Source organism: Aegilops tauschii, chromosome 6 (genome assembly GCF_002575655.3).
Source record: "Aegilops tauschii subsp. strangulata cultivar AL8/78 chromosome 6, Aet v6.0, whole genome shotgun sequence".
Taxonomy (NCBI): Eukaryota; Viridiplantae; Streptophyta; class Magnoliopsida; order Poales; family Poaceae; genus Aegilops; species Aegilops tauschii.
Genome location: NC_053040.3, coordinates 380,105,158 through 380,118,378, shown reverse-complemented (window position 1 = coordinate 380,118,378; position 13,221 = coordinate 380,105,158).

Sequence of the window (13,221 nt, the reverse complement as noted above, 5' to 3'; positions counted from 1 at the left end):
TTTTCACTCAAAGAAGAAATTTCTTCAATCGAATTAACTTTTTTACTAGTAGGAGCTCTTTCCGTATGCCATTGTGAATAATTTGCCATGATATTATCAAGCAATTTGGTGGCTTCACCCAAAGTAATTTCCATAAAAGTACCACCCGCGGCGGAATCTAAAAGATTACGAGAAACAAAATTCAATCCCGCATAAAAATTTTGTATGATCATCCAAAGATTTAACCCATGAGTTGGGTAATTCCTTAGCATCATTTTCATCCTTTCCCAAGATCGTGCTACATGCTCATGTTCATGTTGCTTGAAATTCATGATCTGGGTTCTAAGGGAAATAATTTTTTCGGGCAGAAAATACTTAGTGATAAAAGCATCTTTGCACTTATTCCAAGAATCGATACTATTGCGAGGCAAAGAAGAAAACCAATTTTTTGCAGAATCATGGAAAGAAAATGGAAATAATTTCATATTCACAACATCATTGTCCACATATTTTTTTCATTTGCATATCGGATAATCCCACGAAGGTATTAAGATGGGACGCGGCATCCTCGTTAGGAGTACCAGAAAATTGATCTTTCATAACAAGATTCAACAAAGCAGTATTAATATCACAAGACTCCACACTAGTGGCGGGAGGAGCAATCGGAGTGCCGATAAAATCATTGTTGTTGGTATTTGAGAAATCACATAACTTGGTGTTCTCTTGAGTCATGATGACTACACAACAATATTGCACTCAAAAACATATCCGGCAAGAAAATGGCAAACGAAAAAGAGGGGCGGATAAAACGGCAAATTTTTGTGAAGTGGGGGAGGGGAAAATGAGAGGCAAATGGCAAATAATGTAAATTGTGAGGAGATGAGATTTGTGATTAGGAACCTGGCATATGTTGAAGATCCTCCCCGGCAACGGTGCCAGAAATTCCTTTTGATGCGGCTCGAAGCTACGTCGGTATTTCCCCAAAGAGGAAGGGATGATGCAGCACATCAGCGGTAGGTATTTCCCTCAGATATGAAACCAAGGTTATCGAACCAGTAGGAGAACCAAGCAACATAGGCGTAAACAGCCCCTGCACACAGATAACAAATCCTCGCAACCCAACGTGTTAAAGGGGTTGTCAATCCCTTTCGGGTACGGCGCCTCAAGAAAGGCAAACGGACATGAGATAAATTGTAGTAGATTGATAGATTGAACGCCAAATAAAATAAATGACAATAAAACGCAGCAAGGTATTTTTGTATTTTTAGTTTAGTAGATCTGAAAATAAAAGCAAAGGAAAATAGATCGCAAAGGCAAATAATATGAGAAAGAGACCCGGGGGCCGTAGGTTTCACTAGCGGCTCTCTCGAGAAAAATAGCAAACGGTGGGTAAACAAATAACTGTTGGGCAATTTATAGAACTTCAAATAATCATGACGATATCCAGGCAATGATCATTACATAGGCATCACGTCCAAGATTAGTAGACCGACTCCTGCCTGCATCTCCTACTATTACTCCACACATCGACCACTATCCAGCATGCATCTAGTGTATTAAGTTCATGGAAAAATGGAGTAATGCAATAAGAACGATGACATGATGTAGACAAGATCTATCTATGTAGAGATAGACCCCATCATTTTATCCTTAGTAGCAACGATACATACGTGTCGGTTCCCCTTCTGTCACTGGGATCAAGCACCGTAAGATCCAACCCACTACAAAGCACCTCTTCCCATTGCAAGAAAAATAGATCAAGTTGGCAAAAAAAACCCAAATATCGGAGAAGAAATGCGAGGCTATAAGCAATCATGCATAAAAGAGATCAAAGAAACTCAAATACTTTCATGGATATAAAAAGATAGATCTGACCATAAACTCAAAGTTCACCCGATCCCAACAAACAAACCGCAAAAAGAGTTACATCATATGGATCTCCAAGAGACCGTTATATTGAGAATTCAGCAAGAGAGAGGAAGCCATCTAGCTACTAACTACGGACCTAAAGGTCTACAAAGAACTACTCACGCATCATCCAAGAGGCACCAATGGAGGTGGTGAACCCCATCCGAGATGGTGTCTAGATTGGATCTGGTGGTTCTGGACTCTGCGGCTGTTGGAATTGATTTTCGTCGACTCCCCTAGGGTTTCTGGAATATTGGGGTATTTATAGAGCAAAGAGGCGGTCCGGAGGGCACCCGAGGTGGGCACAACCCACCAAGGCGCGCCTGGGCCTCCTGGCGCGCCCCGGTGGGTTGTGCTCTCCTCGGAGCACCCCCCAGGCACAGCCTTGGCCCATTAGGTGTCTTCTGGCCCATAAAAAATATCCGTAAAGTTTCATTGCATTTGGACTCCGTTTGGTATTGATTTCCTACAATGTAAAAAACATGCACAAAACAGCAACTGGCACTTGGCACTATGTCAATAGGTTAGTACCAAAAATGATATAAAATAACTATAAAATGATTATAAAACATCCAAGATTGATAATATAACAACATGGAACAATAAAAAATTATAGATACATTGGAGACGTATCAAGCGCCGCCGTCTCGAGGCGGAACTTGGGCAGGAGCACTTTTGCCCTCCGGCGGAGCGATTCCGCTGGGGGAACTTCCCTCCCGGAGGGGGAAATCATCGTCATCATCATCACCAACAACTGTCCCATCTTGGGGAGGGCAATCTCCATCAACATCTTCAACAGCACCATCTCATCTCAAACCCTAGTTCATCTCTTGTGTTCAATCTTGTTACCGGAACTATAGATTGCTGCTTGTGGGTGACTAGTAGTGTTGATTACATCTTGAAGTTGATTACTATATGGTTTATTTGGTGGAAGATTATATGTTCAGATCCAATATGCTATTTAATACCTCTCTGATCTTGTGGATTATATGTTCTTGAGGTCACGGGAGAAATCATGTTGCAAGTAATCATGTGAACTTGATATGTTTCGATATTTTGATAGTATATCCCGCAAAAAAAAGATATTTTGATAGTAGGTATGTTGTGATTCCCTTAGTGGTGTCATGTGAACGTCGACTACATGACACTTCACCATATTTGGGCCTAAGGGAATGCATTGTGGAGTAGGAATTAGATGATGGGTTGCGAGAGTGACAGAAGCTTAAACCCCAGTTTATGCGCTATTTCGTAAGGGACCGATTGGATCCAAAAGTTTAATGCTATGGTTAGAATTTATTCTTAATACTTTTCTCGTAGTTGCGGATGCTTGCGGGAGGGTTAATCATAAGGAGGTTTGTTCAAGTAAGAACAACACCTAAGCACCGGTCCACCCACATATCAAATTATCAAAGTACCGAACACAAATTGAACCAACATGATGAAAGCGACTAGATGAAATTGCCGTGTACCCTCAAGAAGACTTTCCTTATCATAAGAGACAGTTTTGGCCTATCCTTAGCCTCAAAAGGATTGGGCTATCTTGCTGCACTTTTGTTACAACTATCGTTACTTGCTCGTTACAAATTATTTTTCTATCAAACTACTCTGCTACTTACAATTTCAGCACTTGCAGACATTACCTTACTGAAAACCACTTGTCATTTCCTTCTGCTCCTCGTTGGGTTCGACACTCTTACTTATTGAAAAGAGCTACAATTGATCCCCTATACTGGTGGGTCATCAGTGGACATGAACGACTACCATTTCATGGAGTTCCCCCTATCATCGTTCTTTGACTTCACGACTTCTTTTTGTGCAGCAGCAGCAACAACATTTGGCAGAGCCAACACAAATGCTATAGGCAAAAAAGGGAGATCCACAGCAGACCCCTCGAACATATATGAATCAGGAGACATCTGGTCCTCGATGTGAGGCTCGGAGTCATTGACATAGGATGGTGAGAACTGGCTCTCCGACGGGATAACGGCCTCACTAAACTCTTGCGTGCTCATGCTACAATCTTAGCACACACATGGACAATAAGAATATCACACACCAGCAAACCATCTAGTTCAACACATCATGGTATGAGTATCACACATCAACTAGCATGCTACCAGTTCATCAAGTTAAACACACTACAACACAACAACATGCATGCTACCAATCCATGGAGTTCAACACATTACCACACAACAACATGAAGGAAATATGCCCTAGAGGCAATAATAAAGTTATTATTTTATATTTCCTTATATCACGGTAAATTTTTATTATTCATGCTAGAATTGTATTAACCGAAAACTTGATACATGTGTGGATACATAGACAAAACACCGTGTCCCTAGTAAGCCTCTACTAGACTAGCTCGTTAATCAAAGATGGTTAAGTTTCCTAACCATAGACATGTGTTGTCATTTGATGAATGGGATCACATCATTATAGAATGATGTGATGGACAAGAACCATCCGTTAGCTTAGCATATTGATCGTTCAGTTTTATTGCTATTGCTTTCTTCATGTCATATACATATTCCTTTGACTATGAGATTATGCAACTCCCGGACACCCGAGGAATCCCTTGTGTGCTATCAAACATCACAACGTAACTAGGTGATTATAAATATGCTCTACAGGTATCTTCGAAGGTGTTTTTTGGGTTGGCATAGATCGAGATTAAGATTTGTCACTCCGAGTATCAGAGAGGTATCTCTGGGCCCTCTTGGTAATACACATCATAAGAAGCCTTGCAAGCAAAGTGAATAATGAGTTAGTTGCAGGATGATGTATTACGGAACGAGTAAAGAGACTTGCCAGTAACGAGATTGAACTACGTATAAAGATACCGATGATCGAATCTCGGGCAAGTAACATACCGATGACAAAGGGAATAGCGTATGTTGTCATAACGTTTTGACCAATAAAGATCTTCGTAGAATATGTAGGAGCCAATATGAGCATCCAGGTTCTGCTATTGGTTATTGACCGCAGAGGTGTCTCGGTCATGTCTACATAGTTTTCAAACCCGTAGGGTCCGCACGCTTAACGTTCGATGACGATTTTGTATTATATGAGTTATGTGATTTGGTGACCGAATGTTGTTCGGAGTCCCGGATGAGATCACGGACATGATGAGGAGTCTCGAAATGGGTGATAGGTAAATATTGATATATAGGACGATAGTATTAGGACACTGGATGTCATCCGGAGGGTACCGGGTACATATCGGGTCACCGAAAGGGGTTCCGGGAGCCCCCGACAAAGATATGGGCCTAATGGGCCTAGAGGGGAAACGCAGGAGCCACGAGGGGCTGCTGCGTCCCCATATGGGCTGAACCAGAGGTGGAAGGAAAGAGGAGAAGAGAGAAAGGAAGGGGCGGGATTCGGCCTCCCCCTTCCTTCCCTCCTCCCTCCTCCTTCCTTCCCCTTCGGAATATATGGTAGGGGGGGGCGAATTGGACAAGGCCCCCAAGTAGGATTCCTCCTACTTGGGCGCCCCCTTGGTTGCTCCCTCTCCCTCGCACCTATATATATGAGGGGGGAGGCGCCTAGAACACACAAACAATTGTCAGCCGCGTGCGGCGCCCCCCTCCACATTTTACGCCTCCGGTCATATCTTCGTAGTGCTTAGGCTAAGCCTGCGCGGATCACTTAACCATCACCGTCACCACGCCGTCATGCTGATGGATCAACAGTTCGAGGGACGTCATCGATTTGAACGTGTGCAGAACTTGAAGGTGTCGTACGTTCGGTGCTTGATCGGTCGGAACGAGAAGAAGTTCGACTACATCAACCGTGTTGTCAAACGCTTCCGCTTTCGGTCTACGAGGGTACGTAGACACACTCGCCCCCTCTCGTTGCTTTGCATGTCCTAGATAGATCTTGTGCGAGCGTAGGAATTTTTTTGAATTGCATGCTATGTTTCCCAACAGTGGCATCAGAGCCAGGTCTATGCGTAGACGATATGCACGAGTAGAACACAAAGAGTTGTGGGCGGTGAACGTCATACTGCTTACCACCAACATCTTATTTTGATTCGGTGGTATTGTTGGATGAAGTAGCCCGGACCAACCTTACATGACCACGTTCGTGAGACCGGTTCCACCGACAGACATGCAACTAGTTTTGCATAAAGGTGGTTGGCGGGTGTCTGTTTCTCCAACTTTAGTTGAATCAAATTTGACTGCGGCCGGTCCTTGTTGAAGGTTAAAACAACAAACTTGATAAATCGCTGTTGTGGTTTTGATGCGTAGGTAAGAACGGTTCTTGTTAGAAGCCCGTAGCAGCCACGTAAAACTTGCAACAACAAAGTAGAGGACGTCTAACTTGTTTTTGCAGGGCATGTTGTGATGTGATATGGTCAAGACATGATGTGATATACGTTGTTGTATGAGATGATCATGTTTTGTAAAAGTTATCGGCAACCGGCAGGAGCCTTATGGTTGTCTCTTTATTGTATGAAATGCAAATGCCATGTAATTGCTTTACTTTATCACTATGCGTTAGCGATAGTTGTAGAAGCAATAGTTGGCGAGACGACCACGACGCAAACGATGGAGATCAAGGTGTCGAGCCAGTGACGATGGAGATCATGACAAAGCTTTGGGGATGGACATCAAAAGCACAAGATGATGATAGCCATATCATGTCACATGTTTTGATTGCATGTGATGTTTATCTTTTATGCATCTTATTTTGCTTAGTATGGCGGTAGCATTATCAGATGATCCCTTAATTAAATTGCAAGGTATAAGTGTTCTCCCTGAGTATGCACCGTTGGGACAGTTCGCCATGTTGAGACACCACGTGATGATCGGGTGTGATAGATTCTACATTCACATACAATGGGTGAAGATAGTTTTGCACATGTGGAATACTCAAGTTAAACTTGACGAGCCTGGCTTGTAGAGACATGGCCTCGAAACACTAGAGACCGAAAGGTCGAACGTGAATCATATAGTAGATATGATCAACATAGAGATGTTCACCATTGATGACTACTCCATCTCATGTGATGATCGGACATGGTTTAGTTGATTTGCATCACGTATCATTTAGATGACTCAAGGGATGTCTATCTAAGTGGGAGTTCTTAAGTAACTTGATTAATTGAACTTAATTTATCATGAACTTAGTCCTGATAGTATTTGCATATCTATGTTGTAGATCGATAGCTCGCGATATAGCTCCTATATTTTTTTTGATATGTTCCTAGAGAAAAGTTGAAAGATGAGAGTAGCAATGATGCGGACTGGATCCGATCTGAGGATTATCATTGCTGCACAGAAGAATTATGTCCTTGATGCACTGCTAGGTGATAGACCTATTGCAGGAGCAGATGCAGACGTTATGAACGTTTGACAAGCTCGGTATGATGAATACTTGATAGTTTAGTGCACCATGCATTACGGCTTAGAACCGGGACTTCAAAAATGTTTTGAACGCCATGGAGCATATGAGATGTTCCAAGCTGAAAAATATATTTTAGACTCATGCCCGTGTTAAGAGATATGAGACCTCTGACAAGTACTTTGCCTACAAGATGGAGGTGAATAGCTCAGCCGGTGAGCATGTGCTCAGAATGTCTGGTTACCACAATCGCTTGAATTAAGTTGGAGTTAATCTTCTAGATAAGATAGTGACTGACAGAGTTCTCTAGTCACAGATGACGAAACTGATTCCCAAGCTCTTCGCGATGCTGAAATCGACGAAGGTAGAAATCAAGAAATAGCATCAAGTGTTGATAGTTAACAAGACCACTAGTTTCAAGAAAAAGGGCAAGGTAAAGAAAGGGAACTTCAAGAAGAATGGCAAGCAAGTTTCCACTCCCGTGAAGAAGCCCAAAGCTAGACCCAAACCTGAAACTGAGTGCTACTACTGCAAAGGAAATGGTCAGTGGAAGCGGAACTGCCCCAAAAACTTGGCGGATAAGAAGGATGGCAAAGTGAACAAAGGTATATTTGATATACATGTTATTGATGTGTACTTTACTAGTGTTCATAGTAGCCCCTGGGTATTTGATACCGGTTCAGTTGCTAAGATTTGTAACTCGAAACAGGAGTTGCAAAATGAACAGAAACTAGTTAAGGGCGAGGTGACGATGTGTGTTGGAAGTGATTCCAAGGTTGATAAGATCACCATCGCACACTCCCTTTACTTTTGGGATTAGTGGTTAACCTAAAATAAATGTTATTTGGTGTTTGCGTTGAGCATAAATATGATTGGATCATGTTTATTGCAAATTGGTTATTCATTTAAGTCAAAGAATAATTGTTGTTCTGTTTACATGAATAAAACCTTCTATGGTCATACACTCAATATAAATGGTTTATTGAATCATGATCGTAGTGATACACATATTCATAATATTGATGCCAAAACATGCAAAGTTGATAATGATAGTGGAACATAATTGTGGCACTGCCGTTTAGGTCATATTGGTGTAAAGCGCATGGAGAAACTTCATGCAGATGGGCTTTTGGAATCACTTGATTATGAATCATTTGATACTTGCAAACCATGCCTCATGGACAAGATGACTAAAACTCCGTTCTCTGGAACAATGGAGCGAGCTAATGACTTATTGGAAATAATACATACCGATGTATGCGGTCCGATGAGTATTGAGGCACGCGGTGGGTATCATTATTTTCTGACCTTCACAGATGATTTGAGCAGATATGGGTATATCTACTTAATGAAACACAAGTCTGAAACATTTGAAAAGTTCAAGGAATTTCAGAGTGAAGTGGAGAATCATCGTAACAAGAAGATAAAGTTTCTACGATCTGATCACGGAGGCGGATATTTGAGTTACGAGTTTGGCCTTCATTTAAAACAATGTGGAATAGTTTAACAATTCATGCCACCTGGAACACCACAGCGTAATTGTAACGCCCCAAGTCTGATGTGCCAGTTGTCTTCCAGTTATTCATCGTCGTTGCCATGTCATGCGCTTGCGTGTTGCACTTTGCCATGTCATCATGTGCATTGCATCATCATGTTTCTCAAAACTTGCATCCGATCTTTTTCTCCGTTGTTCATTTTGGAATCCTACACTCGCACGCACCCGTCGCACCTTCCAGATCTTGTTTCGTGAGCGGGAGAATAGCATTCTCGGAATGGGCCGAGAGTTGACGAGTGGTCTTGGTATATCACCGATAGACCGTCCATCAAATTTCATTCCATTTGGAGGTCGTTTGATGCCCCAACGGTTAACCGTGTTAACCGAAACCCTCCTTCTCTTTGCAGCCCAGCACCCCTCCATAACAGCCCACTAGCCCATCTAAACCTCCTCCATGCTCTCCGTCGTTGGATCACGATCGTGTGGGCGAGAACCGCACCTCAATAGCCCTCTCCTAGCTCCCCCTACCTATAAATAGGCCCTCCCCGTCCAAATCGCAGTCCAAACCCTAGCCCCCTCCTCCTCGCGCCGCCAGACATGTCCACTCCGCACTGGATGCGTCCACCGCCGCCGACCCCTGCCAACCGAAGGCCGCCACGTCACCCCGCCGCCGTCTCCACCGCGCCTCCACCCGCGGGCCCGAGGGAGCCCAGATCCGGCCCGCCCCGGGCCCGAATCAGGTCACGCCTCTCTGCCGCCTGCCGTCGCCCGCTCCGCCGCCGACGCGCCGCGCGCTGCCGCTGCTCGCCGGCCCCGCCGCCTCCCGCCGCCCGCGCTCCTCGCGCCGCCACCGCGCCTCCCGCCCGCCGCCGCAGCTCGCCGCCGCCTGCCGCGCAGCTCGCCACCGCCCCGCAGCTCGCCGCCGCCGCTCGCCGCTGCTTCGAGCTCACGGGATCCGGCCTCCCCTCGCCGGATCCGGCCACCTTCGACTGCCCAAGCCTCGCCGGAGTCTCCTCCAACCTCACCGGAGCTCACCTGGACGAGATCCACCACCACGCCCATCCAAACGCGCCGCCCCCGTCGCCGCATCCCGCGTCCCCGGCCTCATCGACCTCGCCGGTGACCTCCTCGCCATCTTCTCCGACGAGCTCGTTGCTGCCTCGGTTCGCGCGCCGACGAACCCTAGATCTCGCGAGGTGAAAATATTTCCAAGTCCCGGATGTTTTCATCTCATGTGTGCTACTTTGACCTGCCATAACTTCGTGCTCGTTGCTCCGATTTGAGCGTGTCATATGTCGAAATGTTCGCCTCGTGATGCTCTACATGTTGGGATAGTTTGCATGCATGTTACTGTTCATATTGATGCCTTAATAAGCATTGCAAAAGTGCTAAATGGTAAAAACTGTTGTAACTTGCTGATTTGTCTTTTTCATAGCATTTCGTGCGTTTATCTTTTGAGCATCATGTCAACATGTTTTAGGAGCATATTCATGCCATCTTTAAAGTGGTATAATCCATGTATTTTTATGTGACCTGTGGTGACTACCACAATCATGCAAAGTAGGGAACATGCTGTTGCTGATTTCTGTGACGATGATTTCTGCCGTTTGTGAACCTGTTATCTTTTGCATACTTTCCATGATATTTTTAACATGTTTTTGTGGTTTCTAGCAGTAGATCAGTGTTCATGTTTAGTAGTTCTCTACCTGTGTATACTTGATGTGCCATTTGATACCTCATATATGTCCTGTAGCATATGTTTTCATTGCCATGAACATGCCTAAAGGATGTTCCAGTTTTCTGTTAACTTCATGATGCCATGTTGTGAGCTTGGTATTAATTAATCTATTCCACTTTTGGAGATGCTCCAGTTAGATGAATGGAATTATGCTATGAGTACTTTGTACATATGCCAAGTTTGATAATTTTGGACTTCATATGACCTCTTTTATAAGCTTCCAAACATGCTATGATGATATTGCTGTCTTGCACTTGCTGAAACTGTTACAACATTCAAACTTGTCTTGATGGTTCCCACTAGTCCATGAGCCATATGTTCATGATGCCTTGATGTTATTTGTTCTTTGTTATTTGTACTTTGATGCCATTCCCTTGGTTTTCATATAACTTGCTGTAGTTTGTCTCTTTATTGCTCTCAATTTGCCATCATGCTAAACCTGTCAACCTGTTAACAGTATGTTCCTTTTTACAAGAATCATAGTGATTACTCCGTGCATCATATGAACTTGTGCCCATGGACTAAGTTGAATTATATCATGTCTTCTACATTCCCATGTATTGTTCATGACTACTAAAGTTGCTATGATTGCTGTTATGTGCCTCCAAAGTCAGCATCATAATGTTATTATTTTGCATTCCCAGATTTCCTCTCAAGTCTGAGAATCAGCTTATATCATGTTTGCATCTTGTCTTGATGATTCCTATGAACCTGTTTCTCATATGGTTATGCCATGTTGTGTGCTTTTCCATGATATGTAATAGCATGCCATGCTTTTTCTTGCCATGTTCTTGCACTGTAGCTTAATTATTTCTTGCCTCCAACATGCCATCGTATAAACTCTGCTCATACTTATGCTCTGTTTTTCACTAAGTCATAATCTGTGTTATAAAGTTGCTTCTTGCATTGATCTTGTTGGATTAATCCTGATACCTATGAACCTTAACCTTGATGATATTTGAAGCTTGTAATCTGTACTTTGAGTGCATATCATGTTTATGCCCATATGTTTCCTGTAGCATGTTGTTTCCTTGATTGCAAAGTGCTTAGTTGCTGTTTTGGGCAGATTGTGTTTGAAACTTGTATTGAGTGTATGTGTTGAACCGTTGCTCCGTTTTGAGCATGATCTACATGAAACTTGCTTGGTTTTGCATGTATTTTCATCTTGCCTTGTTGCACCCTTGTTTTGGAGTGTTTGTGATGTTGTTTTGCTTGTATTTGCATCAATGCTATGTGTAACTTGTTATGCTCATATCTTATAGGCCGTAGCTCCGAATTAAATGAACTTTATATGTGACTTGACTAGAAAGATGCGTAGATCTTCATGGTGCCCTTTAACTTGTTGTTTAGCAAATTTAACATAATGTTTTGTTCAGATCTGAACCAATTTCGAAATTTGCATATGGGGAGTTTCCGGAATTGTTATATGTTGTTCCCGGCCTCATTTAAACTTGTTTTGATGTGTTGTTCTTGTATGCATCATCTCTTGCCATGATTAGCATCATATAGCTTTGTCATGCATCATAATTGGATGAGCATCATGTCTTGTTTACGTGTTGTGTGTTTACCATGTTGTTTGCTTCTTTCTGGTTGTGCTCCTTCTCGATAGTTCCTGTTTCGTTGCGATTGTGAGGATTCGTTCGACTACGTGGGATCGTCTTCTTCATGGACTCGTTCTTCTTCCTAGCGGGATTTCAGGCACGATGATCGTCACCTTGGATCTCACTACTATCTTTGCTATGCTAGTTGTCTCGATGCTATCGCTATGTCGCGCTACCTACCACTTGTTTATCAAGCCTCCCAATATGCCATGATAGCCTCTAACCTTTTCATCCTTCCTAGCAAACCGTTGTTTGTCTATGTTACCGCTTTGCTCAGCCCCTCTTATAGCGTTGCTAGTTGCAGGTTGTTCCATGTTGGGACATGGATATGGGATATCACAATATCTCTTATTTAATTAACGCATCTATATACTTGGTAAAAGGTGGAAGGCTCGGCCTTATGCCTGGTGTTTTGTTCCACTCTTACCGCCCTAGTTTCCGTCATACCGGTGTTATGTTCCTTGATTTTGCGTCCCTAACATGGTGAGGCTTTATGGGCCCCTCTTGCCAGTTCGCTTTGAATAAAACTCTTCCAGCAAGGCCCAACATTGGTTTTAAAATTTTCCATAATAATATAGAACTAAATAATTAATTGGCATAGGGCGTCATGAACCCGAGGATTCTTTTCTACATACAGGGGGCCAGTGCTGATGGTGCTGGTCCAAACTAGAGTCGTGTGCGGCTTCCCCCGGGGCAACTCGGGTCTCAGTTGCTGTACGCTGTGCTCATCCGGACGTGGCCTGAGATGAGATATGCGCGGCTACTATCAGGGTGTCGGCACGCTGGGAGGTCTTGCTGGATTAGTTTTACCATTCTCGAAATGTCTTGTGCACCGGGATTCCGAGTCTGATCAGAGGGTCCCACGATGGAGGATTGTCTCCGCGGATCGTGAGCTTGTCATGGGCTAAGTTGGGACGCCCCTGGAGGGTTTAAACTTTCGAGAGTTGTGCCCGCGGTCATGTGGCAGATGGGAATTTGTTAATATCCGGTTGTAGAGGACTTGAAGTAAACTCGATTAAAATACACCAACCGCGTGCGTAATCGTGACTATCTCTTTTCGGGGTAGTTCAAGAGGAGAACATTGTTGGGTTATGTTTGAACGTAAGTAGTTCACGATCACTTATTGATCATTACTAGTTTGCGACCGTTGC